Below are 25,643 nucleotides of genomic sequence, written 5' to 3'. Positions count from 1 at the left end.
TTTTGAAAAAAAAGCATACTGTGTATATCATATTTCAGACCAAATAACTCACTGAGATTTTATGAGGAACAATGCAAAGTGTTTTGCTACTTCTAAAGCAAAACCTGCTAAACTGTCCTATACTAGGTAACAACAAATAAAAGAGATGTAGCAGTAAAAGTACTGTTAGAAGAAATATAGTAGTTCATTTTAAACAGGTAAGGCTCAAGACATACAGTAAGTATATCTCAAAAAAAGGCTGCTAACACTGCTCTTGATTATAAGCTTTTCTTTTGCTTATCTCATAAACAGCAAATTAATCATTAGGGATGAATTAATTGTATACCCAAAGATGACTGTCAATTTGTATTCTTTTCCACACCCATTTCAACATTCATGATAATATATTGGAATCATTTTGGTATATCTAATTCAGCTGTATTAAATTACAAATATATGCTGTATGTATATATATATATATATATACACTCACCTAAAGGATTATTAGGAACACCTGTTCAATTTCTCATTAATGCAATTATCTAATCGACCAATCACATGGCAGTTGCTTCAATGCATTTAGTGGTGTGGTCCTGGTCAAGACAATCTCCTGAACTCCAAACTGAATGTCAGAATGGGAAAAAAATGTGATTTAAGCAATTTTGAGTGTGGCATGTTTGTTGGTGCTAGACGGGCCGGTCTGAGTATTTCACAATCTGCTCAGTTACTGGGATTTTCACGCACAACCATTTCTAGGGTTTACAAAGAATGGTGTGAAAAGGGAAAAACATCTAGTATGCGGCAGTCCTGTGGGCGAAAATGCCTTGTTGATGCTAGAGGTCAGAGGAGAATGGGCCGACTGATTCAAGCTGATAGAAGAGCAACTTTGACTGAAATAACCACTCGTTACAACCGAGGTATGCAGCAAAGCATTTGTGAAGCCACAACACGCACAACCTTGAGGCGGATGGGCTACAACAGCAGAAGACCCCACCAGGCACCACTCATCTGCACTACAAATAGGAAAAAGAGGCTACAATTTGTACGAGCTCACCAAAATTGGAAAGTTGAAGACTGGAAAAATGTTGCCTGGTCTGATGAGTCTCGATTTCTGTTGAGACATTCAGTCAGAATTTGGCGTAAACAGAATGAGAACATGGATCCATCATGCCTTGTTACCACTGTGCAGGCTGGTGGTGGTGGTGTAATGGTGTGGGGAATGTTTTCTTGGCACACTTTAGGCCCCTTAGTGCCAATTGGGCATCGTTTAAATGCCACGGGCTACCAGAGCATTGTTTCTGACCATGTTCATCCCTTCATGACCACCATGTACCCATCCTCTGATGGCTACTTCCAGCAGGATAATGCACCATGTCACAAAGCTCGAATCATTTCAAATTGGTTTCTTGAACATGACAATGAGTTCACTGTACTAAAATGGCCCCCACAGTCACCAGATCTCAACCCAATAGAGCATCTTTGGGATGTGGTGGAACGGGAGCTTCGTGCCCTGGAAGTTGCATCCCACAAATCTCCATCAACTGCAAGATGTTATCCTATCAATATGGGCCAACATTTCTAAAGAATGCTTTCAGCACCTTGTTGAATCAATGCCACGTAGAATTAAGGCAGTTCTGAAGGCGAAAGGGGGTCAAACACCGTATTAGTATGGTGTTCCTAATAATCCTTTAGGTGAGTATATATATATATATATATATATATATATATATATATATATATATATACTAGCAGAATACCCGCGCTTCGCAGCGGAGAAGTAGTGTGTTAAAGAAGTTATGACAAAGAAAAGGAAACATTTTAAAAATAACGTAAGATGATTGTTAATGTAATTGTTTTGTCACTGATATGAGTGTTGCTGTCATATATATAGACACAGACACAGACACACACACATACACACACATATATATGCATATATATACATATACATATATACTGTATATACATATACACATATATACATATACATACTGTATATACATATATATATATAGCAAAATACCCACGCTTTGCAGCAGAGAAGTAGTGTGTTAAAGAAGTAATGAAAAAGAAAAGGAAACATTTTAATAATAACGGAACATGATTGACAATGTAATTGTTTTGTCATTGTCATGAGTGTTGCTGGCATATATATATATACAGGTATATATACTGTATATACACATACATATCTACATATATACACACACACATATACATACACCTATATCTATCTATCTATCTATCTATCTATATACTCGTGTATATATATATTGTGAACGGCACCCGGGCACAGACAGGCGGACATGTTGTTATCAAACCACCACACGTTTATTAAACACAATATTTACAATACTTGGGTCACACAGACCCAGTCACGTGCACAAACCCCAAAACAGTCACTCAGTCCTGGCCACAATGCCTTCTTCTCGGGCCGCCTCCACAACTCCTCTTGCCTCGTCCTTCTTCCACCCGACTCTAGCCCCGAATGAATGGAGACGGCCCCTTTTATAGATGACCCGGATGAGCACCTGGTGTTCCCGGCATTCCTTCTCTGACCACGCCCAAGTGTGGCGGAAGTGCCGGCTGTCCTCCCGGCTGCTCTCCGGGCGCCGTCATAAATCTTCCCCCCAGCACTTCCTGGTGTGGCGGGAGTGCTGGGGAAACAAGTCCCCAAGGCATTGGGGCGCCTCCTGGCGGGGACCACGGGCCCCTACAGGGAAGGGCTTCCATGCCCTTGACCCGTGGCCCCCAAAGCAACCCGGAAGGCAAACCCCACGTGATCCAGGCAGGGCTCTGACCCTCTTCCGGTCCCTCCTGGCGTCCCGGCCGGGTCATGGCCCCTGGCATCCCTGACAATATATATATATCTCCTTTGGGGTGCGAGCAGCTGTTGCTGGTGGTGCCAGAATCCATTGAGGAAGAAAAATTAAAAACATTATTTGTACAAAATCCTAATTTATCTATCCATTCCTAAATAATTAAATGGGCAGGCTATTTTGTATCAGTGCAATACGCTGCTTGTTAAAACGGATGACCCCTAATCTTACGTGCACTTAGTGCTGCGTGGGTATTATGAACTATCGTATCTGTTCAAGTTCTATTTAAATTTTAAATATAAGTAATTTTTATTTGATCAACAGAAATATGTTTAGTAGGAATGAAAGTTAAATTTAATTATCATTGCATAAATTTTTCTTCACCATAGAAATTTAAAGACTAAATCCAACTTCCATTCCTACCAAAGATATTTCTGGCGACTAAATAGAACCTACTTATATCCAAATTCGAGCTATTGAGCTGTCGCCTGCCTGCCTGAATAAGTCACCCTCGCTTCACTCTTACTTTTTTACCGTTTATTTAATCATGGCTAGTCACGGAAAAATTATAACATGGAAGGAGGATTACACTGAGTATTGGTTTACCAAAACAATTATTGATGGTGAATAAAGTATCGATTATTCATAAAGCTTCAATTGGTGATCTGTTTTTTCTGCGTTAACCTCATATTTTTTCATACTTCTTCCCAAACCAAGGGGGTGCAAGGGTAAAATGAATCGGGAAGCGCTGATATATATATATTGAATATATTGAAATAGTTTTACTATCAAATAATGCAAACAGTCTCTCGGAATTTGCATAAGCACAGCCCTTGACCTGCAATTTTAACTTAGTTACAAAGTGATCAAAACTCTCGTTTATATCCTGCGTCCCCTCATTAAACTTGTATCCCGCATTACCGTGGGCATGACAAACGCCAGCGGCAGCCTGTCTATGAACTTAATTTAAACTTCAGGTTTACACCGTGCTTTGTTTCCGAAACAGCAGCACTCATGAATATGGTTGTATATGTCACTCGCTCGCTTCTTATTGTTTCGCTGCCTTCTCAATTATATAATGCATGTTTTCTTCAGCGCTTTTTGGAGCTCTTCCTGGTTTTCTGCATACTGTGTTGATAATTAGTTCACGTGATTATGTGGGAGGCGTGATGATGTGACATGAAACTCCGCCCCACGGATTTCGAGCTCAACTCCATTGCAGTATATGGAGAAAAATACAGTAGCTTCCAGTTATGACCATTACGCGTAGGATTTCGAAATGAAAACTGCCCAACTGTTCTAAGGAAGCTGTAAGGAATGAGCCTGCTAAATTTCAGCCTTCCACCCACACGGGAAGTTGGAGAATTAGTGATGAGTCAGTCAGTGAGTCAGTCAGTGAGTCAGTCAGTGACGGCTTTGCCTTTTATTAGTATAGATATGTATTGCCTAATGGCAAATGTATGATAAATATCATGATGAGTTTGTTTTTAAAGAAACTTACAGCAGCAACTTGATCAGCTTCTGTGAAAGGCTGAAGTCTGCCATCACTTTTGCTTTCAAGTTTGGCAAGCATCTCTTTAATCACTACAGCTGACTCAGTGCTCATAAAGCAAATTCATTTTTGTTTTGCACAGTCCTATAAACCTCCTATAAACCCTTATTACCAGTTTAATCTTCTTTTCGAAAATGCTGTATTTTTATTACCGGTATGTGTGGTAGTGGACTAGTCTTTTTTCAGCTTCATTTCTTTGAATTAGTTTTTCTTTCTTAACAATAATAATGATAATCTTTAGGATAAGATTATGCTATCTAAATATGTTAGTAATACTCTCTGTTTATGTGGGTGTAACAACAGAAGCTTTAAATCAGTTTGGTCATGTTTGATTAAGAAAATTTTATCCATCCATTATCAAATCAAAATCAAATAATCTTATTAAATGTTTGGTTTAACCAGGCAGTAATTGAGTTTTGGGCTGGACTTGGTAAATATGGATTTTTTAAATTTACTATAATTGTAAACATGCAATCTACTCATTAAAGCACTCTGTGTTTACAATGTTTCACAATTACCAGCCATTCATGGCTGCCTCTTATCCAGATGATTTTAAGCAAGCATGTGAAAGTCAATGTAATGCCTTTATCAGATATGGCTGATATATAACTACTGTACCTTTTGACCTCACAATTCCAGCAGCTGGTCACTGACTGTGCAGTATGCACATTCTCCCCTTTTATCCCCAAGAGTTTGTGGCATTATTGTCCCTAAATTACTTACCCAAAAATGAACAGATATTATTCTACATATGTATTAAATGAGCTGTAGAGTAGTGAGTATAAAACTTCAATTTTTTAAAAGAAAGTATTTTTCACTCCAGAATACTGAATTTTACAATATATACCCAAGTAATTTATGCTACACAACCCTGGAATCAAGTTTCTTTTGTGTCCCAACCTGTCAGCTATCATTGTGCCAAGTTTAGATGACATATCCCATAGCATTCCAAAGTTATACTGTTTCGGACAAGGAAACATTTTGTGTTCCTCTTTGGAAATATTTAGTCTCTTGCACCTAAACAATCTCTCAAAACAACTATTGCAGTTACAGTTATAATTATATACTCATTCAAATCTGTACTTTCAAAATAATTTTTAATGCCAGCCCTTGAAACAATTTTTATTTTCCACTAGATACAGAGAAGCAATGCATTTTGTACAATATATAGGGGTTTTTGTACTTCAATTCACACATCTTCTCCAGCTTTCTGTTGCAGTTGCACCACAGAGGTTTAGTGTGTTTTTATTTTATTCTATTTTTTGTTGTTGCTTTTTTCTTACATTTCACATCTGAAATGAAAGTACATACATACATTTCCATACCAGCTTATTCCAGAATTGGATTTGGCAATCCCTTTACTAGAAGCTTTGGGTGCAAGGAAGGTGACCGCTCCGGGCAATAAACCACACACATACACCTAAATTACTCATGCATGGGCCAATACAGAGTGTCCAATCAACCTAAACAGCACACATTTGACATAAAGAAGAAAAGCTGGTATAAACAGTAATGTTGCTTGAAGAGCAACCAAATTAGAGTTCTTCATTTATTTTTTATTGTGATACTCTAGAAATTCGATTGATGAATTGGGGGGTTGTGGGGGTGATCCCATGACTATGTGTGTGTCGCAAAATAAATTAATTCGATAAAAAAGTGATGCAACACAGCAACATTAGATCAGAGAGCGCAGTTCCTGTCAAACTTTAAGCATTGCAAAACAAGTACATTCAATCGAAGAGTGGTTCCCCCATGAAATTATTACTAATACGAAATAAAGTGCCATTTGATCGAAAAGTGGTGGGCTTGCAGGTGTTCTCCACGTGAAATTCCAAGTAGCACATGTACAGTGTAGCATTACTAACCGGTACACTTAGAAACATTGCTGGTATTCAAAGTTGAAATTATAAGAGTACTACTACATAGGGAGAAAGTGAAGCAAACATCATCCGGGTATGGTAATTGAACCCTGCACAGCCACAGCGCCTCAAAGTTATACTAAGCAAAGCTTAGTACAAATCAAGTGTAGCTCTGAATCCTCCAGCAAACGCACAATTCTCAACAGAGTCAAAACTTTGATGAGAATCTAACTCAAAGTCTTCATATTCAGTCAGTATCACTGGCAGTCTACAACTTTATGGTTTTCCTCAGTCATATGTTTTCTTTTTTGAAGATATAGTCATCTGCTTAGTAAAAACTTATTTTTGTGTCAACTAAACAATCATTATGTTCTCACTGCTGCATTCCCACAGAAGCTTAGGGCATATAATATACGTAATAGTAATCAATTCTGAGCTCTCACGCACACAATTTATTTCATGTCTTTAGCGCACAGCTGTGAGGTGTAGTATGAATGACCAATCACAGACAACTATACATCACTGGAATGGTCTGAACCTCAGGTATCCGATGATAATAAACGTTTTACAGAATATTGCTTGATGCAGGTGGGATCTTTGATAAAAGCAAATTCACTCAGCTGTGATGTACTGCTTACCTCGGTTTTATATGTGTGCAAATTGTGTATTTTGCTAATGAAAGAACACAGACAATACTGTCTTATTTAGAGACAATGGCTTACAGATGTTCCATGTCTGAATTTTAAAAGGACTGAAGTTTGTTTAAGAATTTTATTATAAGGCTTAAGAATTCAGGTGTAAACATTTTACTCTCTGAACTATGATTCTTGTTTTGTCCCATTAAGAAACTTTGTATAATTGCTTGAACCAATCTTTTTTATGAGTGTCAAATTTTGGTAAAGAGTACCAGTGTCTGCAGTTGGAAAGGATTTCCAGAGTGTTCTCTTCCATTTTCTCAACCTGATTCTCTACTTGTTCAAAATATGTGTTTAAAAGATTTTTCTGACTTTTACCAAACTTTTATCAATGGTACCAAGTAAAGAAAATCTTTGAATTGTTATTGTATATCTACCATATATACAATATATATGTATAAGTCAGGTCTTGAAACCTGAAAAATCGATTATAAAATCAGACCCCGACTTATATGTCCGTTCAAAAATACAACACTTAAATTTTTTTCTTCTTGCCTCCTCCAATCTCGCACCAGTTTCTCAGAATCAAATCGAATTTTGTTGCAGCGGCACAGTTACCAATTTCTTTGGCCACTTCAATGACTTTTAATTTAAAACCAGCTTCATATTTTCTTCTGATCGAACGCTCCATCATAGATAAGGGATGCTCTTACGATAAAGGTGTATGCGGGTGTGCGATACAAAAAACACAAATCAGTGCAAACGTTGCTTCAGAATAGTTTGGGTATTACTGTTTGGTCACGTAGGCACAATACACAGAAGAAAAAAGGCAGTGTGCTCCGTGGTTACTCTCTCAGGTGGGCGTTAGCAGATCATAATCTCTTGGACCAATAGTGTGAGTTTTCCGCATTCAACTTATATGACCAACAATATAAAATACAGGAAATTTTACAGTAAAATCAAGCCCCAATTTATACTCAGGAGAACTTACACGCAAATATATACGGTATGTAAAACCTCTTTTACTTTACATTTCACCTTTGCATTCTTTAAAATGCATCATGAAGCTTTAGGTGTGTAGTGTTAATCTGATTTATAATAGTGTATGATTATTACTATTGACCTTTTATATAATGTATACATTTGACATACCTCGTTGTAAGTCATTTTTTCCCAGTACAACTCAATTTCTAGTTGCCCCACAAAGTAGCACTCTCTACTTTGAGTCTCTTAATGGCTGTCACTTTTGCATTGGCTGGTTGAAATTCACTTAGCATGAGACATTGAACATCTCCCTCAGTGGGTAGAACAAGCTAGTAGGTCACAAAGCAAAACCCTTTCAATGCTTAGCCACCACCATAAAAGATATTGTTAAAAAACATCTATATGCACAGTCTGAAAAACTGAACAGGAGTCATACATATTTGTTGAAGAATAAATGTAAAAATAAAACAATGTACTGATTACTATGAAAAACAATTGTAAAAAAAAACAAGCACAGATCAAAAAATGGATAGACCTACAAAAGCAGGTGTATTCCAAATCCAAAGCATAACAAATTGCTTAAACTAGTTAAAAAATGCAGCTAACATATGTGCTGACCACAGGAAAATGTGCAATGTTTAATTATTGGGGCATACTTTCTATCTGATTTTCTACATCCGTACTCTGTTTGATTGTCAAACAGATTGTGTTGTCCAACAAAGTAAAATGCTGGACAGAGTTACAAGAGGTCAGCACATGAAATAAGGGGCTATGAGCGGCAATACCTGATAATGGCCTTCCCACACTGCCTTGATAAAATAAGGACTGATTTGTTACTGCATTACTGCTTCTAGGTCATTATCATGGGGGCTGCTATAGATTCTGCCCTCTATATTTTATATGAATGTTCAGTAGCTTCTGTATTTCAGGTGTAAGTCTTGCCACCACCTACATTGCATGAAAGGTATTAAATAATTTGTGAAAAGTTCTTAAGGCTTGCTTTCCCTTCGCTCAGTCATTATGTGGAAGCATTTTAGCTGTTATACCTCATGAACAGTTTAATTTTCATTTTTAGTGCTTTTTAATAAACAGACTTGGCTGCCTTCACCCTGATTCATTCCTCTCATATGGATACGAACAAATATGTAGATAAAAGACAGAGAAAGTTAAATGATACCTCATGTTGTAAATTACTGAAATGTAATTCCACACCTTGCTTTGCATTGCTGCATCTGAGAAATCCCTGACTAGTGATTCTTATAATAGTATGGTGATCAATAAATGAATAGATACTTTTCTATACAACAAACACCTTATTTACTCCTCTAGGTTTATAAGAACAACATTTTCTTCCAGCTAGTTCCTTTGTGCTTGAAGTGGCCTTTATTCGACAGAAATCTACTCAATTTGTTAATTTTTGAGATCACTCATTACTCTGCATTATATTACGGACAAATCTTCTATTGGCAAATGAAGAAATATACTTTTATTTTTGTATATTTCCTTTTTACATTTAATCTTTATACACTTACATTCTGAAGGTTTGACCATAGACTTTTTAATGCTGTCTTTCAATGCTGATCAGCCTATTAAACTGACTGCATTCTATTTAATAATATTTTTTCATATTTAATAATATTTTTTCACTTACATAAAGCTGTTGCCATAGGGGCTGATTTCAGCTATAGCACTGTAAATCTGTATGCATCCTGAATAGAGAAAAAAATATATATTTTCTTTATCCAATTATTTTACATAGATATAGAGATGACATTTTATGATAAGGGACTGTAATTTACAATCTTTAACACATTTTTACTGTTATCTTAATCAGTGTGACATTAACTCTAAACTCACTCTTGATTATAATATGTGTTTTACTTCTTTTTAGCAATTTTTGTAACCATTACTAATGATATATATTCCACTTTTCTATATTGTGAAACCCCACAGACAACAGGGACTTATTGTACACCTTCAGCTACCATCTCTGTTTTCTCATTTCAAGACTTCCATTCTTACAGTGGAAAATTTATTTTGACCATTATAAATTTATCAGACATGGCAACGTAATATAGACAGATTTTTACACATGGGATACAGCCCAAAATAAACATAGACACACCTAATACTGAGACCAAGATGCTCTGTTAATATTATAGAAACTACCCAATTTGCACGTGATTTGCTCTCATGCATTCTTAACAATAAAGATGCCAGAGTGGTTGTCCAAAGCAATGCCATAGGGGAACCATTTTGGTTCCCAAAAGACCCATCCATGTGTAGTATTCTAGAAAGAACCTTTATTTATTTAGATCTGTAACAGGCTTCATAAATAAATGAATAGCTGATAACAGCTTTAAGAAAAACTTATAGGTCATGATTTTAAAAGGATTGTCGCTAGATATAATAATACAGACTATATTCAGGTTTTCTTAAACTGTTAGTGTCTTGCTAGGTAGCCAACATTACATTAAAAATTTCAGATTTTCTGTACATACTAGGACATTTACAAAGCACCAAGAACCAATGTCACACGCAAGGAACTCGTCCCAGGATGAAATGGTTATTTGTCAAATAAAAGCTTTATGAAGAACCACACAATCAGGTAAAGAACCATACTGTGCTATTAAAGAACCATTATTTTTAAGAGTGTACTATTAAAATTAAGCACTCTACTATGAAACACTAGAATATCCTAAACCTTAACTCTAGTTACAAGAGTCTGCCATGATTTGCCTTTATAATAAATCCAAATATGAAAGAATATGTTATGAAAGTCACTAGCTTCAACCTTTCCATTCTTATTTCACAAGACTTTAATCAGCATAGATAGGGCCATTCCCCCTGTCTTTGATGCAGCCAATTTACAATACATTCAAAGAATAAGTTTGGCATTTTTCAAGATGAAGTTGTTTCTTTACAAAAATGGTTTATATTCATTTGCCATGTCAAATTGTGTTCCAAAGTCCAGTGTTTTGTATAAATTAAAAGCAAACATTTTGCCTTCACCAGTGCTTTACAATTGAGAATATGAGGCATGAAGCACTACCAGAAAATAAAAGCCTAAAATTTGCCAAATACATCTTCCCTCTTTGAGTTTCAATAAAAGAAAACATACCTTCCATGTTTCTGACACATGTTTGTGACAACAAAAGGGATCTGGAAATAATAATTTTATTTCGTATTCCTGGTACTATTTTTCTCAAGGTAAGGACACATTTTCTATTCACTTGTGTAAATTCTTAGATAAATACATAGCTTCAAAGCCAAACCAACCACATGGCATAAAAAGTTTACTGTGATTTTATCTTTGGAGAGGAAACCACTCCCTGGGAAAATGATGAAAGGTTATTGCAGGAGACTCCAAGTGCTGAGGTAGTGTGCACAGCTGGTTTTCAGTTAAAATGGCCGAATCTCATAAAGTGACAGGTGTCTAGGTCACACTTATATGATGTGGCAGAGTGCACTGACTCTTTTTCTTCCTTTTCTGCAGACCATTCACTGGAGATTCCACCTGACCATCTTGACGTCACTTCCAGGTCCGAGCCTATGGAAGAAGACTTTGCTGGCTCCGGCCCCTGTGATGTCACATCTGGGCTCAATCCTATGGTTGAAGACCCTTATGAGCCCGACCCTTTTGACCTCACTTCCTGTCTCCCCCTTTAAAAGCCTCCACCTTCCCTATTCCCTCAGCTATGTTTTGGACTCGGTTTTGTGCACCGCAGTGCTATCATTTACGTCAATTTGCAGCCAAGAAACCAAATATACAGGTGGCTGCCCCAAACCTTGCTATGACTCTTTGTGGAGTTTGTGACAGTGGCGTAGTCGGCAGGATGGAAAGTTCCTGGAAGAGAAAGGGACAGGACCTGAAATGTACCCAGGTGGGAGCGTACCAGGGCCGAGTTTTCAGTCAGGGAGGGTGTCCCATGGTTCGGAGAGACCCAGTATGAGCTCTGCTCCCGTCATGCTTCACTAAGGGCAGAGAGTGTGTGGGAAAGGCTCACAGAATTGGGCTGCTCTGGAGGAGTGAGGCAAAAGGGGCTTATTATGCTCTCTCGTAGGAGAGTGCGCACCTCCCTGTGAAGGCAGAGCCCCGATTTCCACCTAGGGGTGCCCCAGACTGACAGGTGACTAGAGTAAGAAACTGGAGGTTGGACCCAGAGTGGCCAACTCCTCAACAAGCCTAGTCCTTATGGGCAAGGGCAGGGCAGTGGCTATGGCCACAGGAGAACAAGCCCTACCAAATAATAGAGCAAGTGGCCTGCTACCTGCTTCTGAAAGCACTACCCCGTGGTTTTACCCAGCCAGTCTGGGGTAAACAGTTTAAGAACATGGCAGAGCTCATAGAGCTCCTGGAGACACATAGGACGGTCTCACAATCCGAGGGAGCAGAACAGTTTAGCAGTTAGCAGGGAGCAGTTTAGACAAACTCAGCCGGAGTATGTACCAAAACCTAGAGTACAACCCAGAGCTTGTGCTGACGTTCCCAAAGTTGCGGGCGTGCAAACTGCTTGGGAGTAAGGAGGAATGCAGGTGGATGGGGAGGAGGGGTTGGTGTGCTCTGACTGACCCGTTGGCGGTCCGACACACAGGCGTGGTGATCGTAAACGGGTACAAGACCACAGCCTTGTTCGATTCTGGTAGCAACATTACTAGTGTTGCCCGCCGGTTTGTTCTGCCGTGACAGTGGTTAAAGATTAAGACCAGTATAACATGTTTTCATGGAGAAATCCGCTGGTACAGGTCCGCCACTTGTGTCATCAGTTGTGTCACCGCAGGATCGGTACGGAAATTAACCATGGCCGTCCTTTCCAATCCACCACATCCGATTATACTGGGGTAGGACTGGTCTAAAATTAAAAGCGGTGAGACACATACCGGTCCTAGGTTTAACTTAGGTCTAGTTGTAAATAGGGATGAGCCATTTCAAGCTGCCTCCATTCCGTTTAACCAACCGGCAGAGAGAGACAAAGCGCTCTCCCTGAGTGACATGGCAACTCCCGGACCATTGCGTGTCAATACGTCATCCACCAGCACCGAGACAGAATGGGAGGAAACCACGCCCCTTGAGGTTGGCCCAGACCCTCTCTCCCGTTTGCAGTTTCAATTTAGAGAAACACCAGCTTCTTTTAAAAGGGAGAAGTGGAATGACGATTCGAATGAAGTTTGCCAAAAATATAATGGTCCTGGTCAATGGCCTGCGCAGTCACCAGTCAATGCCACAGGGTCCTCACTTAGTGTTGAAAAATGACCTTCTATATCACGTAGCAGAGCATGATGGGCTGCAGCAGAGGCAACTGTTAATTCCGCGGACCTTCTGTCTGTGAGTTAGCACATAGCCACCTCCTAAGTGGACATTTGGGCAAAGAGAAAACCCTGAAGCGGATCAAGCTCCGCTTTTATTGTCCAGGAATCAATGAGGAGGTTCGTTGCTTTTGCACTTCCTGCCTGGAGTGTCAATTGCGACAAATTCCTAGGAAGGATCGTGCTCCTCTTGTTCCTATTCCGCTAACTGATGTTCCCTTTCACAGAATTGTGGTCAATTTAGTCAGACCCCTAGAGCCCTCAGCCCAAGGACACAAGTACATTTTAGTCCTCGTGGATTATGCTACCAAATACCCTGAAGCTGTTCCATTGCGCTCAGCTTCTTCTAAAGCCATCGCACGAGAATTGGTAGGGGTCTTTGCACATGTCGGAATCCCTAAGGAAGTCCTGACGGACCATGGGACACCTTTTATCTCGAAGACATTCAAGGAGGCTGCCAACTTACTTAAAATAAAGCATCTAAAGACAGCGGTGTATCATGCTCAAACCGACAGTCTGGTAGAGAGATTTAAACTCTCAAGCAAATGCTTCGTAAAGTGGTCAGTGAGGATGACTTTTTGCCTATCGGGAAGTCCCACAAGCCTCTATGGGGTTATTCCCTTTTGAATTATTGTATGGGCGACAACCTCGGGGAATATTAGACATTTTAAAAGAAGGATGGGAAGAAGAGGCTCTTACCTGTGCAAACATTGGAGTGTATCATGCAATTATGTTATTATAACCGAGGCACGTCTCTCCAGGAGTTCCACCCGAGAGATCGGGTCAGGATCCTAGTACCTACCTCCCACTCTGAGTTGCTAGCCCAAGGTCCATACGAAGTTAAGGAGAGGGAAGGACTCGTTGAGTATTTGGTGCATAAATCCAATCGTCAGCAGAGGCAGCGGGTTTATCATGTAAATCTGCTGAAACTGTGGAAGGATAGAAATCCTGATCCCCCCTCCGGTCAGCCCCGCTCACTCTTTGCTCCCGTGAGTAGCCTTAACTTTGGTGCGGATTTAAGTCCCAGACAGCGACGGGAACTGGAAACAGTTATCCTGTCCGTCCTGGAGGTAGTGTGTGAAAACCCTGGAAGGACCTCTCTGTTTGAGCACGACATTGTGACAGAGCCTGGGGTTTTAGTCAGAGAACGCCCATATCGCCTTCCCAAGGCAAGAAGAGCTGCACTTCCATGCTTCCATAGGTGTGTCATCTGGACCAACGGCCTTTCCATTTTCCATCCTCTTAATAGCTGTCCTTACTTTCTCCTTGCTAATCCATTGCACTTCCTGATTCACTATCTCCACATCATCCAACCTCTTCTCTCTTTCGTTTTCTTTATTCGTCAGCCACTCAAAGTACTCTTTCCATCTGCTTGTGAGTACGTTTCCATCTTTACCCTTTATCACCCTAACCTGCTGTGCATCTTTCCCAGCTCGGTCCCTCTGTCTAGCCAATCGGTACAGGTCCTTTTCTCCCTCCTTAGTGTCCAACCTCTCATACAACTCATCATACAACTTTTCCTTAGCCTTTGCCACTTCTCTCTTCACCTTGCGCCTTATCTTCTTGTCATCTTGTCTACTTTTTGCATCTCTCTGACTATCCCACTTCTTCTTTGCCATCCTCTTCCTCTGTATACTTTCCTCTATTTCCTCATTCCACCACCAGGTTTCCTTTTCCTCCTTTCTCTTTCCAGATGTCACACCAATCATCCTTCTTGCTGTCACCCTTACTACATCTGCTATAGTTTCCCAGCTGTCTGGTAACTCTTCACTGCCACCCAGTGCCTGTCTCACCTCCTCCCTAACCTCAACCTTCCAGTCTTCCTTTTTCAACTTCCACCATTTGATCCTTGGCTCTGACCTCACTCTTTTCCAGTTCTTGATCTCCAACGTTATCCTATAGACCACCATCCTATGCTGCTTAACGACACTTTACCCTGCTACCACTTTGTAGTCTTCAATCTCCTTCAGATCAGCTCTACTGCATAGGATGTAATCTACCTGTGTGTATCATCCTCCACTCTTGTATGTAACCCTATGTTCCTCCCTCTTCTTAAAATACATATTCACCACAGCCATGTCCAACCTTTTGGCAAAATCCACTATCCTCTGACCTTCTTCATTCCTCTCCTTGACACCATACCTACCCATCACCTCCTTGTCTCCACTGTTCCCTTCACCAACATGCCCATTGAAATCCGCTCTAATCACCACTTTCTGTCCCTTGGGTACACTTTTCATCACTTCATCCAACTCACTCCAAAAATCTTCTTTCTCACCCATTGCACACTCAACTTGCGGTGCATATGCACTAACAACATTCATCATCACACTTCCAATTTCCAGCTTCATAATCATTACTCTTTCTCACCTCCAAAACACTCCTAACATACTGTTCCTTCAGAATAACTGCTACCCCATTTCTCCTCCCATCCACACCATAATAGAACAATTTGAATCCACCTCTGATCCACCTGGCCTTACTCCCCTTCCATTTAGTCTCTTACACGCACAATATATCAACCTTCCTTCTCTCCATCATATCTGCTAACTCTCTCCCCTTACCAGTCATACTGCCAACATTCAAAGTTCCTACCATCAGTTCCACTCTCTTTACTTTCCTCCTCTCCTCCTGCTTCTGGACACATCTCCCCCCTCTTCTTATTCTTCTTCGGTCAACAGTAGCCCAATTTCTGCCAGCACCCTGTTGGCTAACAGTACTGGTGGCGGTTGTTGTTAACCCGGGGCTCGACCGATCCAGTATGGAAATTTATATTGTTGTCTGCATATTGATTTGGTAAAATTTTACACCGGATGCCCTTCCTGACGTAACCCTCCCCTTTTATCTGGGCTTGGGACCGGCACAAAGAAGCACACTGGTTTGTGCATATGATATTTGGAATTATTCATTTTATGACCCGTATAGTACATTTCGGAAAACATTATGGCACAGATACATTATTCATATTATTGTTATTCATTTGCATAACATCTTGTGGTTGTAATCAGTGATCGCGTGTTTTTTTTTCCCGATCTTGCCAGTCTCCATGTTGCTGTATGGTGGTTTTTCTTTTGTACTCTAGGACATGTAGAGGAAAGAATAGTACAGAGAGGTCAGTTCACACACGCAAGGACCGTCCTTCCTACATTTACGACATGTGTACCTGTTGCAATGTATACACTTCTCTCTTTGCTGTGGTTTCTATTACACACCTGAAAGAAAGAGACTATATATGTGACATTTTGAAGAAATCATTTTATGACCAGTCAGAAAACATCATCACACTAATGCAATATTATTTGAAAACGAATAGCATCAGACTGGTGTGAATTTACGCTGGCACTGTTACTTAGAGTGGGCGGCACGGTGGTGCAGTGGGTAGTGCTGCTGCCTATTCAGTAAGGAGACCAGGGTTCACTTCCCAGGTCCTCCCTGCGTGGAGTTTGTATGTTCTCCCTGTGTCTGCATGGGTTTCCTCCCACGGTCCAAAGACATGAAGGTTAGGTGCATTGGTGATTCTAAATTGTCCCTAGTGTGTGTTTGGTGTGTGTGGGCTGGCGCACTTCCCCGGGTTTGTTTCCTGCCTTGCACCCTGCGCTGGCTGGGATTAGCTCCAGCAGACCCCTGTGACCCTGTAGTTGGGATATAGCGGGTTGGATAATGGATGGATGTTACTTAGAGTTAGATCAGGAGGGGCAGGGTTGGGTGGAAAGTACAGCATGATCATAATTGAGAGAATAAAGCTGAAAAAAGCTAACTTTTACAAGTACAATAAATTTATACCCAATGTCCCATATATTTGTCTCTTTCTTTTTTTGTCCGTGCTGCGTTGACATGGTGCACCAGAAGGCATGAGCTTATTCAGTGCATGCAGGAACATGCAGGTGGCCAGTTGCTGTGTGCCATAACACACTTGACCTGGCAGCAATCAACGCACAAGTACTGTGAAAGGCATGCACGGGGGCCACTGAGAAAAGAAGAGTGTTCATGGCTCACCTTGCAGAGGAACTTCGTTGTCGCATCCTGTGCTATCATTTACGTTAATTTGCAGCCAGGAAACCAAATATATGGGTGGCTGCCCCAAACCTTGCTATGGCTCTTTGTGGAGTTTGTGACAAAAGAAAAACACACAGTCCGCACTCTAAAGTCCGTTAAAACATTACATTACTGTTAAATCCAAGTTGCACGCTATGTTAACACAGCTGTCCTACTGCAACACTCTATTCGCCAAATGTTTGTTCCCCAACAGAAGTCTTGTTTCTTGTCTGCTGGCTTCACTCAGTCCTCTCATAAATGTTCCCTTTCTAGCTGGACCTGGCATCTCTCTGGTGAAACTGTCTCTTCCTCCCTGAAGGTAGGTGACAATGTCTGTGTACCTTGCATCTTGTCAGCCTCGTACACTCTTCTGGCTGCGGGCTCAGTGTCGATGATCTTGACAGTGTTCTTAGTGGACCATCTCCCTCCTACACCGTCTGCCTTGTCACACCATCCTCTGGACGTTCTCTGTCCCTTCTGCTCACACTCTTTCTTTGCACGTTCGAACACCAGACACTGCCCAAAAGTATATAACTGCTTCAATCGCTGCCTAGATCAACAGGATGATCTGCCAATCAATGAAACAACGGCACATATCAAGTTCCTTTGTGATAATAAATGAAAACATGTTTTCATTGGTTAAAGAATATTGTTGTCATCTATCAAGAAGTACATATGCCACTGCATGCTGATTAGAAACCAATGTCCCCAAAACATGTTAATTTTCAAACCAGGTAAATACAAACATTTTCCAAGGAAGCAGGCAGTTCTGTTATCACAATCTTGCATGTTGATGAGATACAAACCAGTTTAATCTTCAAAGCAAGTGATTCTTTTGCAAGACAGGTAAACATCTCTGTCCTGTAGATGGATGTCATCAATAACCTATGACAGAATTATTCAGGAAATGTTTCTTTTCACTTATCACCCTAAGTGAAAAGGGTGACCCTAGCAGTCTGATCTTCAAAGCAGGTAAGTCATTGGCAGACAGGTAAATATCTACATCCTGTATACAGCCATCCACAATAACCTATAACAGAATTATTTAGGAAATTAGCCTTTTCACTTATCACCCTGGTTTCAATTGCTCCTTCATCTATTGGTTTCTTACATTTATTAATTACCATTTTATTTGCAAAAGAGAAAAAGAAAACAACCAATTGTACAAAACTCTCTGTACAAATGGCGCTGTTTTAAACATACATCCTCACAATATACTCAGAACAGTGCGTACGAAACTCCAGTAGGTCACCCCAAAATTCTGACAGGGAAAGCTTTGAACAGCATCCTTAGGACAACCAAGAAACAAACAAAAACAGATAGTTCTGTTTACACTTCAAGCACAATTTTTTTTTAACAAACCCTGATCTCTCTTTGACGATGAGTTAAGGCACGTATTAAAAATGAGGAAAAATGAAGGTGTGGGACCTTGAAAATCTGGTCACCCTATAATTTAGAATGATTCCACGCTCACTTGATGATGAATACAGTTCTATCTATCTATCTATCTATCTATCTATCTATCTATCTATCTATCTATCTATCTATCTGTTCATAAAGGACTTTTACTGTAATAAAGCTTGTCTTTGACTTATGCTATTTGTCATAACTGTATAGCTTTGCAAGTTCCATTTCATGAACATTACTTTTGCCAAACTTGCTCAAGCAAAGAAGGATACATTATTTTAGTTTAGCTTACGGTAAATGGCCTTTGCAAACTGTCAGTTTGAATAAAAGTGTGGGGTATGTGCTTATGTGTGTGACTGAGAATGGTCTTTGTGATGGACCAGGTTCCTGTCCAGGCCTGTTTTCAGACTTTTGCCCAATCCTGGTGAGATAGCCTTTGGCCCCACTATCCTGAAATGCAAAAAGAAAGTTCTAGAACCGACCTACTGAACTCAGTCCATTGAAAACCACAGTGCTTGCTCAGTCCTTAAATACACCAAAAGTTAAAAAATGCATACACTTTCTAACTTGTTATTTTTATAGAGGAAAATTCTGGTATTTGAAAAGGAGGGTTGTGGAATACATAATTAATATTAGAGCACATTAACACAGATATCGTATTACAACATTTTATTGATTCATCATATTCAATATCTGATATACAGAATTGTACTGCACTTGAATAGCCGTATGTGTCCCTAGGGTAACAGATTTTTAACTTCCTTTTACTATAAAAAGAAGCCTTCTAAATGTTTAAATTACATGCTTGTTTTCTCTCGAGGCTACATGAATTAAATGAGCTTTACTGCTTCCTATAAATAGACTTTCATGACCTGCTTCTCTACTTTTGACTGTTTTTTGTCACTTTCTGATCATGTTTTCAAATATTTTTGTTTTGAAGCTGTTAAATAAGCAATTTTCTTTTCTAGTTTCCATTTATATTGCACTCTGTAACCCCATTATCTTTATTATTTTATTATAGTTTAATTGCACCCGATAAACAGACACAGTCACAATGGTTTTGCCAAAAAAAAAACCCAAAATGTTTAGAACTTCTTAGATTTTGCTCAAATAGGTACCCTGGATACAGTTTCTTTACGCTATTTTGTTTGTGCCAATAGCCCTTTCATCTTATTCTTATCTCGGTGCTGCCTCAACAGGCTCCGCAGATACACCCACTGAAATGCACTGAGTTTAGTTCACTTTTTATTTCTGCTTGTCTTGTAGCCCCGAATGGGTGTTGGTCAACCTTATATGAACTCTCCTAAACAATATGCAGAGTCAACATACTACTCTTATTTGTTTAAATTTATTTCTTGCTTATACATTTTATATAGCTCAAAGAGTATTATATAATGAAAAAAAAAATACAATATACACTCATAAGAAATGAAGAATATACATTTTAATTTATTTGTATGTTCCTTTGTTGGAATTTATATTGATGGCTTTGTTACGTATTTGCATAGTTATGGATAAAGAACACTTGGCAGACCTTTTGCTGGTAAGCCCAAAGACTTTTTTGCAGAGGTTTCTCATTAAAGCATTTCCCTACTGATTTCTGCTGTTTTGAACATGGAAAAGACCACAAAAATAATAAACGTTCAAGTCACCTGTGATGTGCCATCAATACATCTGCCTCACTTTTTCCTCCTGTCTTTTTCTTGTGCATTCACAACTCACTTTCGACTGCTAGACACCATCTTTCACAAGAAAGCACTGTGTGTTTATGGTGCTTTTCCTATCATCCATCACATCACATTATTTAATTTAAAGTATTTATTTAAAAAGACAAAGACTTATAAAATAAACCTATTTAAAAAAAGTATACTAGATATGAAAATTGCTAATAAATTGAAAACATAAGTAACACCAATGAATGTAGTCAGTCTAACTAACACCTTTGAAGAACTACAAAATACCTTCTTTTTAAACATAAAGCAATTGGCATTTTGGCAAGAAGAAAAAGATTAAGAGGTCAAAGACTTGATACAGAAATTTAAAAGGTGACTGGTAACTATGAGTAAATGGCTACAACGGGCATTAGGTTGTGTGGCTTGAGGAAATTCTGGAGCTAATTGCTCTATGGGTATTGTTGATTATTATGATTGCTTGTAGTTTTGTTCATTTTTCTTAGGCTGTATAATGTAATGTTATTCTTTTTGTATTTTGACCCATTCCAAACTTAATTTCACGTTAATTTTGTGTGTACATTTTGTTTCTGTACTTTTATTTTTTGTGATTTTTTTGTGTACTATGATGGCAGTTTGTTCTTAGTGGCCTCATCATTTTTTGCGCCTCTGGTCAGGGCACAATTGTGTGTGGCCCAAGAAGTCACATTATGTGGCATCACACATTTATGCCAGCTTCATAAGAAAACCTTTTTCCAAAACTGAGGATATATGCTCAGCCTGTCTCTGGTAATTTTCTTTTTGATAGTTGGGTTATTGATTTTTTTTGCTTACTTTGAGTTTTGATCATCTGTTGGATTTAGTTGCACAGACCTTCTTTCTTATTTTGCAATGTTTTGACCTTGTTTACTTCTCCTGATCCTTTTTTCTTTGTGACCTGACAATTTTTATCATCTCTGGCAGGACACTGAGAGAGAAAGAGGGCAATGGAGAATGTGCAATAGTGTTCCCCTAAATTGTTGCATGGCATCAGAAGATTCCAAATTGGAGCAAGTTCTGGACGGAAGGCACTACTAGATTCACCACGGGTGCTTGGTCCTTTAATTGTATTGGGTTATGGAAAGCAAGGATCTCTAATGCCACCAGAGTAAGCATTGATAGAATGAAATGAGACTTGTCAGATTGAATTTTTGACCTCAAAATTAATATTACATCCAGAAATAACACCAGGGTGGTGTTTAAATGGCCTGTCAGTAGTTCATTGAATCTGGAGGTCAACCAGAACAAAAGCTTGACTAGCAAGGAGGAAGTGCATGCACAGTGCAAAAAAGATTCAAAGTGAGTGAGAAGAGCTGTTTGGAATTTGCATAATGGTGTTATGAATTGAAGGCAAGCTCTCTCACACACTTGAAGAAAAAGAGGTCTAAGGCCTGTATAGTCTTGTCCAGTGGGGCAACTAGAGTTTCTTTTGTCTGTTGTTGACTTGATACTTTTGTGTCATCCCTTTAATTATGATTCTCTTGTTTCATTTGCATGATAAAATACATTTTGAAAAGATTTTTTCTATTCCTTGTTCTTTGATTTCTGTTCACATTATACTATTAGGTTTTTTTGTCTTGAGCTAATTCATATCTTTCAGTAGTAAAATTAATCCATGTAGTTGAAAATCCAGCCTTTTCTATTTTACTCTAGTAAGATAATACTGGTTTATTCCGCAAACTCCATAAACTTTAGTTTGCTTTAAATTGTAAGGATTTATAGAAACCTCAAAAACTATTCTAAATGTGTTATTACTGTAAGTGAAAACATACTTTAGTAAATGCACTTTCATCTACTAAGGAACTTTCTGGACAGATTCCCACCCCACTTCCATTTGTTAGCATTATATCTACTTTACAATTTAAGTGCACATCATGGTCAACATATGGGTTACTGAAATCATTGCATAAGACCGGAACAAATCCAATGATACGTCTACCCAAGATGTTGAAATTAAGATAGACATATTGCCGTTTTTTGTGGAAAGAGAATCCCAGCCTTGTGGTTTTGTTGAAAAGAGTTCAATTAAATAAGAATCCAAGTGTATTGGTAACGATGGTGGCCAAACCATGTCAAACAGATGAGCTAACCAGACCGCTGGTTTCGGGTTATAAGAGGGAAAGACTTACAGAGTGGCAGGTCTGTTACTAGGTCAGGAAAAATGTAACAGTGGAGGCCTCCAGATCTTGATGTAAATTGGAACCTGCTGGGGACTGTTATCCCCTTATTTAAAGAGATGGTATAGGCAATAAGTGTACAGATCATCTTCTTCTTTATGTCAAGCTGATGATAATGTTCACCATGAGTCTTTTAATGGTGGAACAATTATATATCTAATTGTTTCTAACAAATGGTAAACTGCTGGAGGTAGGCAGACAGAACAGTCTGTTGGTAAAAGATAAGAGATGGAGTAAATCAGAACATAAGGAATTAAAGTGTTTTCCTCTTATTTTTCAGGCAAGAGAGGTAAGTCTTTATTGCTTGTCATGGTTCCATCCTATATCCAGAGAGATCCAGCACAGATGAACAGGGAAAACCGTAAGTCCAAAGAGAAGAGCTCCAAGTATTTCAAAGCAATTTTCCCCTCATCTCAAGACTGCCAGTGAAGATCTGCCTAGGAGGTTCATCGGAAATCCAACCAATCAAAATTCACCCAGTGAGGACCAGGAGGGAAGCACCAGAACTACCTCTGCCAATCACATGACATCCTAAAAGAACAGATGAACAGAGCATCAGGCTGCCCACCAACCAGGAATTCCACCTGTTAGATGCTGTCAAGTCTGTCTCCTTTAGGGCCAATCCTATAAGGATCAGGACATCTATGAAATATTTTTGGCCTGCGACACTTTGTCTTTTTGGATGGTGACCAACTGCCTTTTTAGATTCTGTATATACAGCGGCGCTTCTCAAGCTGTGGGTAACAAAAAAGGGGGCACGAAGATGTGAAAAAAAGAAAACAAGAATTGAAAATATGAAAAATACATCTATTGAAACCAAAACAAATTAACTTAAACTACATTCTGGTACTAGAAAAACAAATATAGAGTTAGATAAATGTCGATAAAAGTTAAGTAGGTGTAATAAAACTTGTAGCGGTGTATCAGCAGCAAAAAATATAGAAATACATTTTATTAGGGTTTCAAAAAAACGTTAGAGGGCATGATAAAAACTGTTATGAAAACTCGGGTCGTAAATACTTAAAGGTTGAGAAACACTGATATACAGTAATCCAAATAAAACCTCATTGGTGCTTGAGTGTGTTTAAATGGAAAAGGAAGACTTTTCTTTGTATATGCCTTAGATTTCACTGGCAACAGGTGAAGCACACTTTTTAAAAAAAATAATTTTACTAATAAATGCTTAAAAAGTAAATACACAATGTATGTTATTATTAAATGTTCAAACTCAGGTCTCCAGAAAAATGACATTTATTTTTTAGTTATAATCCATCCATCCATTTTCCAACCCGCTGAATCCTAACTACAGGGTCACAGGGGTCTGCTGGAGCCAATCCCAGCCAACACAGGGCACAAGGCAGGAACCAATCCTGGGCAGGGTGCCAACCCACCGCAGGACACACACAAACACACCCACACACCAAGCACACACTAGGGCCAATTTAGAATCGCCAATCCACCTAACCTGCATGTCTTTGGACTGTGGGAGGAAACCGGAGCGCCCGGAGGAAACCCACGCAGACACAGGGAGAACATGCAAATTCCACGCAGGGAGGACCCAGGAAGCGAACCCGGGTCTCCTAACTGTGAGGGAGCAGCGCCACCATGCTGCACTTAGTTATAATACCATGCATTTAATTTTTTTTGATTGAAGGTTATGCAATCATGGTAATTTTGTAAAATGACTTCTTAAATTAAGTTAGTATACACGTGTAATACAATTTTTTGTTGTTTTATTTAAACTGTTTAATGCTTTTCATTTGTACTCTTTGCGAGTTAACATTCCAAAATGACAACCGTCTAGTCAAACTTACATCTCTGAATTTTAATCATTTAGAAAAGCTAATACATCATTTGCACTATTCTGTGTTGTTTATTAGACCAATTTCGATTTAAAATCAACTTAAAAGTTCTGTGTATGATACCATCTCTCTGGCCCTACCATTGGCCCTGAACACCTTGAAAGGCGAGACACCTATGTTAGGATGCTATTTATTAACTACACCTACAACTTTAATTATGTTATTCCCTCTTTGCTAATACTGAAACTCAGAAATCTGAGGTCCTGCATCTCCTAGTACAACTGGTTTCTGGAATTCCTAATGTGCAGAACATATAGGTTAAATACAAAAAGAAAAAAACTTACTGCCTTTGTACAGCAAACCACCACAAGGCTGCTGCCTTATCCCAAAGTTTCCTTTTCTTCACCAGTGACTGATGAGTCAAATACGTTAACAATTATGTCTTTAAATTTGCAGATTACATCACAGTAGCTGGACTAATTAACACCAATGATGAGTTTTTACAACAGGTCAACTTGACAAAATATCTCAATGCTGATCTTTCAAGATTTAGGGAGATCAATATCCTGATCAGCATCAATGGAGTCATATTGGAAATAGTCACCCTCTTGAGGTTCTACAGATTACAGAATTATTTATAATCTTCTTGACTCTGCAGAAGAAATTTAACATTAATACATGGATTCTCCTGTTTTTTTCTATTATCTGGCTGGAGATGTCTGACTGGTCTTAACAAAAACCAACAGAATTTTTTCACAGTGTGCCACAATCATATTAACAGCAAACTTAAAATGGCTTTTACCCCAAAATGGAATGTGTCGTAAAAAACTGTTATCACCCAGAGGCAATCCTGTAGCACTGAAACTGTTCAATGTTACAACAGCAACAACATTTATTTCTGTAGCACATTTTCATAAAGAGGAGGCGTTTCAAAGTGCTATACAAGATATCAACGAAATAGTTCCAAGAAAATAAAAATTATACAATTAGATAAGAACAAGTAAGTAATAAAAATAAATAAATACAAGCTATACAGCATTCTGTCTAACATAAATGTTTTTAAGTCATTCCTCTTTGTTTCCAGGCTTTGTTTCAGAAGATTCAAAGCAGTGGGTCTCGTGGACAGCTGGGGCATCTGTCTTGATTCGAGCATCACAAGTGGCTGCACAGTGCTTTGATCTGGTTGTGGTGGAGAAAAGTACAAATCAATAAAGATCGCAAATCCCAGAAGAATATGATAATTCTATGCATGTATCATTTAGGAGTTCAACTAAACCATAGCTACAAAAAAGCCAAAGTAAACCGTGAATTTTTAGAAGTGTCACAAAACTCACAATGAGACATAGCAAGATTTGGGGCAGCCACCCGTATAATTCGG

The sequence above is a fragment of the Polypterus senegalus genome, chromosome 8 (genome assembly GCF_016835505.1).
Source record: "Polypterus senegalus isolate Bchr_013 chromosome 8, ASM1683550v1, whole genome shotgun sequence".
NCBI classification, from domain to species: domain Eukaryota; kingdom Metazoa; phylum Chordata; class Cladistia; order Polypteriformes; family Polypteridae; genus Polypterus; species Polypterus senegalus.
Note: the sequence above shows the minus strand (reverse complement) of the source record.